Raw genomic sequence first — 7,487 nt, 5'->3', positions numbered from 1 at the left:
AAAAATAATTCCAAGATCGAGTCCAACCTTTGACTGAACACCACCATATCAACTAAATCATACCAGAAAGAAGCCATGTCCAGTCAATAATGTGTAATAATGAAAATTCATTTATGTTTTAAAAATAACATTTATCTTTCCAAATTAAGTGGTGGAAATTGCTATGGGCACTGCTGCTGGGAAGTGGGCATAATATTTCTTTCTGAGCTCTTTTTTTCCTTCCATCACTATACTGCTCCATTTTTCTCCCTAGTAGCAGAAGAAGGATCCTTATCAGGCAAGGGCACAGTTGTATAAAAATGCTCCTAATCAAGCCCTCATACCCTGGTGTCATGAGTGACCTTGGTTACAATAATGTGACCCTGAAGAAAACCTGGATCTGAATGCTACAACCTTCAGGAAGAAAACCTTTGTATCCTCATGTGAGTTTTATGGTCCTATATCTATTTAAAGGTATGTCATTACAAAATGCTCTAGAATAGCTCAAGAGGATAATCCTTGCTTAACAGAAGCATCATATGATAGCTTAATCAAGCCTTTTCCATTTGCAGTATAGGCTGTCTGCATCAATCTACATTATTAATGATCCCAAAGAGATCAGAAGAACGTGTTTTATGAGGACCAAGAAATAGCTAAGGGAAATAGCCAACCGGATTCACCAGAAACACAAACCACAAAGGGGAATATGAGTTGTAAAGTAATCATGCTAACTCCAGACACTACAGAGATACTTCTTGCCCAGTAATTTAATGTCACTTATCTTTGTATATACCATGGTTAAGGCTTCCAGCTACATGTAAACAGAGGGATTTTAAAGACCTTGCTCTGAGTCCTTGAGAAAACTGGAGGAGAAGGACAGCCCCTCAGGAAGAGTCTGCCTTACCTGCCCTACTTTCAACACCAGAAGCATCTTTTGCTGGTAGGATAGGGCTGCGCCGTAGTGCAATTTGAATCCTTATTTTCCACAAAATATGTGGGATCAGGTGCTAGTGGCAGAATCTTCTCCTTTGTCTGTTGCTATGCCATACTCTGTACAGTCCTGGCCATTGGTAAGTTTGGCAGAGGGCAAGGGAAGCAGGACAAACCACACTCTTCTCTCAGCAGTAAGGTGTATAATGAATTCAGGTGTTTGTCAAGCAGTATATGAGAAATTCATACATACCCCCATGGGGAGGATGGCCAAACATTTTCATGGTTTACAAAGTCTGTAGCTTTATTTGATCTAAAAGGCTTATAAAAACAGTAAATCAGTGCATTTCTGGTGCTTTATCAACCATCAAACAAGTCAAATTTGAAAGTAAAACAAATGCCAAATGAAACCAGGCTTCTCTGGAGCAAAGCAGTTTGAAAGTACCTGATGGATAGATGGATGGATGGATACACAGGATAACTCCAGTTGGACTCTTCAGAGCATAAGGTAGAAAGCAAATAGCACAAAATCAAACTCCCTCCTTAAGGTTCTAGTTTCCTGTATCCTGAAAATACTGACTTCTTAAAGTTTCTATATGCAGTAACACTTGTAGTAGATCCAGTTCTTCACAGTTTTGAATAGATAAGTTATATTTTAGGTAGAAAAAGTAGCATTAAACCAGTACTCAAGCCAAAGGAGGTTTACATTTTTTACAGTGAAATGGATTGTTTTCTCTGTGTCTACAGAACTTGAGAGTTATTACAAAGTTTTATTTAAATAACAAATATCCATTCATTTCTATCTGACATAGACAGTAATCAAAAACATCTTTAACATATTTAATAACTTAAATACAAAAGAAGTTTATAACACTTTTTTTCTTTTTCATTAAAACTCTCAGGCGCTGAGATTCCCCCCAAATACATTATTAGCTCAAAGGTGTTGTCACATTGTCTTGATCAAAATAGCAGTGTTCAAATCCCATCCAGCTGCATGTTCAAGAAATTGTTGGCAGTGAAGATATTTATGCAAAAAAATAGTTTTCTGTGTATTTTGGAGCCAAAGCATTAATGTAATCTCCTGTGGTAGCAAATAGCTTTATTTCCTATTATATGCTAACAAGTCACTCCTAATTTATTGATCTCCAGCATAGGAGGAGATTGGGAAACCTGGGGTTTCCCAAGCAGGTAGAAAACTGTGCTTAGCTGTTCTAAAGGACATTTGGTTTTTTCACAACCAAAGGGGTAAAGACCACAAACATGACATTTTCAGTAAAGCCAAAGGAGAAGTCTGCTTTGGCTAAAGACCCTAAGAAATGTGGCTGGAAAGAGAGTACAATAGAGAGAAAATGTGGAATTTGCACTCATCACCTATGGGTGTGCTGGAACTTCAACCCAGAACTTCTAAAGTTGTGTCAGCTGGGTAGTTGTCACTTTTGAAAGCAAGAAAAATTTGACAGCCAGGTATTTGATACTTGTACTGTAAAGCAGATGTGCAGAAACTTTTGTGACCTTCTCAGCTATCTGAGATTTTACAAGGTTTTTATATTATTTTTATTAGTGTTTAACCTGGAATTGAGTGTGATTCCAGATAACTAAACAATGTCAGCAAATGCTAATGCTATAGGTATGTCAACCATTAAAATCAGAGTTCTAGGACATGCTGGCAAAGGCGTAGTTCAAGATTTCCCCCAAAACCTGAATCTGTTATTACTTATTGACACTCAGGTTTGGAGGCCAGTACTAATAGAAACTTGTGCTAGTGATCACTCTTTTCCTTCCTCCCCATCAGAATTATTGAGATGTCAGAATCACAATATGGGAATGTAGTCATACACCAGGAGGGAGCTTATGATACTGCACGGCATCTTCTTGGCTATCAAAGGGAACCCAATCCTGAGCAACCATAAGTATTATGTGATATAATCTCTTCTTCAAATGAACTCCTTTCTTTTGTAAATGGACTAAATTTAACTCCCAATACTCCTTCAGAAATTCAGTTTCTGAAGCTCTTTTCTGACATTTTAAGCATCTGATTAATTCCCATATAAATTTATTCAAGGCTACTTTATATCCATCTCCTCTTGCACCAGCACCGTACTTCATCTGAAACAGTTCTTGAACCTCCCTGATGCATTTATAAGAGCAATTACATACTTTCTCAAATCAGACTTACTTTGCTAGAAAAAACACAGTTTTCTAAGTATTTTCTGATAAGAATGCTTTCAATTTCCACAATCATCCCAATAATAATAAAACAGAGTGGTTTGGGTCAGAAGAGACCTGAAAGATCATCTAGTTTCAACCCCTCTGACACAGGTAGGGACACCTTTCTTCAGGCCAGGTTGATCAAAACCCCATGCAACCTGGCCTTGAACACTTCCAGTGACGGGGCATCCACAATTTCTCTGGGCAACCTGTGCCAGTGTCTCACCACCCTCACAGTGAAGAATTCCTTCCTTATATCTAATCTACATCTACCCTCTTTCACTTCAAAACTATCACTTTTTGTCCTGTCATTACAGGTCCTTCTACAAAGTCCTCCAGCTCTCTTGCAGGCCAATTTAGGCACTGGCAGTGTACTGTAATCCTTTAACTGGTTTAATTTATTTTGAAGCTGAGCAATCAGAACTACAGATGGTACTCAAGACAAGGCGTAATTCACATCCTTTAAACAGCAGAAATATTTCCACACCTTTTGCTGGGAAGATTTCACCAGAAGCATACACATATTCCACAAGTGGATGTCAGGTGCTCCACAACAGCACTGAGACATTATATAATCAATTATCTTCATGCTCATTTTCTGGTGACCAGCTGCCCCTGGTTTCTCTTCCAATGCCCTCAGCAGAACAGATTCCCTTAACTATAGCCTTGCACTGGGAATGTATAAAAAGTGATCCTGTTTCAGATGCTCCAGTCTAACTCTTGTACAACAACCTGCACCTCTGTCATGTTAGCATTGCCTCCTAACCTCGTAACATAGCATAATTCAGTGTGCCAAGACTGTTGAATGACAAAAGTAAATAAGATGAACACTGCAGAACACCAGTAATTTCCTATCAGTACAGGTTTCTCCTTGAATCACACTTTATCCATCTTTCAGTTGTTTCATCAATCTCTGCATCACCTGCTTTGCTGAAGTTGGGCAGAAGCTCTTCATTCCATCCATAAAAATATCTTCCATTTTTCCAAGTCAGCTCAATTTGCCACAACCCCTTCTGTGAACCACATTTGATATAATTAACATTATCCCATTTGCTTAGATGCTGCTTATTCCCTCCTTTTTAGCTCAGATCAGTTCATGTTCCTTGATTAGAGCCCCTTTACTTGCTAATGATATGTACCCCTATGTAGTTTGCTAGTATTTTAATCTGTCTGGTTCTTTCCTTTTTAAGTCACAAATAATCTAGGCAGTACCCAAATGGTTTGAAACCCTGAACCTTCTCCAGAAATAAGGAAGGATATTCAGCCTTCAAAGACTCCAGCTTCCTGGCCTGCTGCCCACATCAAATATCCTTCAGTGACAGACCCTAGCAGCCTTAAAAAATATTATATTTCTTCAGCCTTTTCCGAGCCAGCACACCTAAGGCTTTTCTCAGAAAATCTCCAAAGCACTTTACTGAGCTGTAGCTAAAGAGTCTCCTTGAGGTTAAGTCCTAACCTCTCTGGCAGTCCCTCCACCTTACCTGGTCTGGAACTTTTTATCCCAGCTCTTGTGAGTCACTCAGCCACAGCTGAGCAACTTCTTGCTCTCTGATACCCCATTGTGCTTGTTCATGGCAGAATGGATCCACTTGCAATCACATATACTTTAAATATAGAGACAGCTGTGGTTCCACCTCAGACGTGGGCGTAGCTTTTTTCATGTTCATCAAGTAAATTATTGCTATAAATGAAAAAAAGTAAAGTGAAAGAAATAATTCAGAAAAATAATAGAAGTTGGCACAATCAGATAAATATTGAAAAACAAAGAAAAGTGATTTAACATGCAGATCTGAAACTGTCCAAAAGAGATTCCTTTTGGAAGTAGTAAGAATGCAATTATCTGTGTGACTTAAAAAAAAAAATATACAGCACAGTATAACTCTATAGGCTGCAAAAATGGTTACCTCAATTTCATAGCCCTGAAAATAACCATTTGATTTAAAGAGATGGAAGGTGTTACAAAACTTTTCATTACTAGTGCAAGCACTGAGTATAAAATAAAACATCAAAAAAAGCTTTTAGGTGAAGAATAAGACTCCAATGATTTCATGTCTCATAAGGATATTTTTTACCTTTTCTCCCCTTCATTTGACTTTTTTGTAGAGTATTGTCTAACAGAAAAAGTTATTTTCTCTGCAGAGCACCACAAGAGTGCCTCAAGGAATTTAGCCAGACAAAGTGAGACAGATGTGTTAAACAGATGGATGCCAAGAAGTGGCTTGGTTTCTTAAACAATGGGTGTGAAGGACTGGGAAGTAAGAGGAAGTAAGAGTCTTGGCTGGACTGGATTAGGGGAGCGGGTCTTTCATCTTACTGTAAAGGAAAGCAAGAAAGCCACCTATTCCCTATTGATAAACCCATGCCCTCATTATCAACTTTTCTGACTAATCTAAGTGCATACTCCCCACACTGGCCCAGAGCTCAAAGCAGTCTTAAGCAGGCAACACACACGGTGCTGCCATCTCACTTCAGCCCTTAATGAGCTAAGCATAAATGCACATCCTGGCCTGCTGAATGAGGTAGAAACTGTGCATTGTCCCAGTGCTGCCAGAGGCTGCCCTGTGGCCCCTCATCAGCTGCAGGTCTGCAGCAAATGGGCACATGGAGGTGAGGGGCTGTGCAGAGTCACATACACAACATCCCTGGCAGGGCATGCCTGGTAGCTTGATATTTACCTTTTGTCATGGTATTTGTATGGAACACAAGTAATTGTGAAGTTAAAAAAAGCAAGTTTTAGTCCCATGAAGTATCTGAGAATGCAGTCTGCATTCAGTATCCAAACTATTTTAGTGGGCCACATATAGGTCTCATTCAGGTCATCATTTGCTACTTTAAAAAGCTCTATTTATTGTCTATAAGAAATAAAAAAAAATAGTTCTTGTACATTCTCACTTTAAATTCCCTAATAAGACCTTCTATAAGTAAGATGGATGCTCAGTGTTGTACTGAAAACTATCTTCTAAAATGATGTCTGGTCTGCTGTTTGATAACTGACCTTTTTCCAAACTGGCAGGCACTTTACAAAATCCTGGATGAAGTCATGTATTCTTTAGGACAAGTTGAGTACTCCTCTTCCCAGGCTTTACAAAATGAGTTCTGTACCTCTTCAAAAGTATGTGTTACAAGGTTGTTCCTAAAGTCTACTTTTTATTTTTCATGTGCTAAGCATAAGGTATTGTCAAGGTTTTTAGACATAAGATGATGCAGTTCATTACAAGAAAATTAACAACAGCTCACCTTTATTGTCTCTCAGAGGTTACATCATGAGCTTTGAACCAGTGGACTTATACTGGGTAATTACTGCAGCTTAACAAAATAAAACAATCTCCATTTCTGAAAACAGATGTTTTTATTCTCAGATCATGCCTACACACATGAAAGAAAATTTAGTTATTGCTATATGATGCTACCCAGAAACAATTTAGCCACCTGATCCTAATATTTCTGTGTCTTCAGCTTTTTAAGAAAATATCAAGTAGACTTCTTTCAACTGTCCCAGAAAGTCTTTACTTTCTCCATGAGACAGCAGAGCTATGCCTCAGTCTAGAGAAACTCAGACTGCAATTCTCAGCACCTAGGAAAGCACACACTTCTGACCATTGCCTTCATCAAGAATCATGGGGTAATAAAGGCTGTCAAGTTTCCTCTGTGACTTTCCTGCTCCTCAGACACATCAGTCACTTAATCAGCACTAGCAGTTCCTTTGCCCTGCACTTCACATTACATTTAGGTGCTGAAAGGGTTTAAAGAAGGACAGCCTTGGTGACTGGCTAACAGAATAAACAAGAAGGGCAGAAGAGAGACAAGAAGTGAAGCAAGGATATTTTCCAACAGGCGAACAGAATAGGCTAGGACATGAGGCTTAAATTCATAAGAGATGGGGCATTGTTACCTGTTCCTCACACAGAGCACCAATGGACAGTGGACTCATAACTGACAAAAGCATCCTTTACTATCTTAAAATATTCCATACCTTCACTCTGAGTTTCCTATGGGCAGCACCACACAGCACTGCCATCTTCCTTTAGCACACTACAACACCCACCCTCAGTGCAGCCAACAAACTCCAACCATCCTTCAACCAGCCACCTGCTCTTGTATAACACCCATCCTTATTGGATACAGCTGTGACCTATTGAAGGCAAGGCTGTTCCCACTCGTTGGTAATTAGCACAGCTGCAATTTATCAGGGGCGAGTTTACCTTCAGCACTATAGCTATTCTTTCACAACCCATCCTCCTGCAGTGGGGGCTCCCTAGAAGTAAGAGCCCTTACAAGATTTGGTGATGCATAGCTTCCTTGAGTTGGCAAGAATTTTCCTCTTCCCTTTTATGACACGTAAGGAGGAAATCCATGTTCCTTAGAGGTGT

At 39.3% G+C, this 7,487-nt stretch overlaps 1 long non-coding RNA gene across 1 annotated transcript; it reads right to left on the bottom strand.

The window, feature by feature from the left end:
* Positions 1 to 1,286: 1,286 nt before the first annotated feature.
* On the bottom strand, positions 1,287 to 7,178 carry LOC135452118 (uncharacterized). The gene is made up of 3 exons (XR_010441540.1): positions 7,091 to 7,178; positions 4,599 to 4,798; positions 1,287 to 4,130 (listed from the first exon to the last, which is right to left on the bottom strand). It is a non-coding gene; the product is annotated as an uncharacterized LOC135452118 (long non-coding RNA).
* Positions 7,179 to 7,487: the final 309 nt, after the last annotated feature.

This window comes from Zonotrichia leucophrys, chromosome 1, assembly GCF_028769735.1.
Source record: "Zonotrichia leucophrys gambelii isolate GWCS_2022_RI chromosome 1, RI_Zleu_2.0, whole genome shotgun sequence".
NCBI lineage: Eukaryota > Metazoa > Chordata > Aves > Passeriformes > Passerellidae > Zonotrichia > Zonotrichia leucophrys.
Note: the sequence above shows the minus strand (reverse complement) of the source record. Positions and strands in the feature narration are given on the sequence as shown.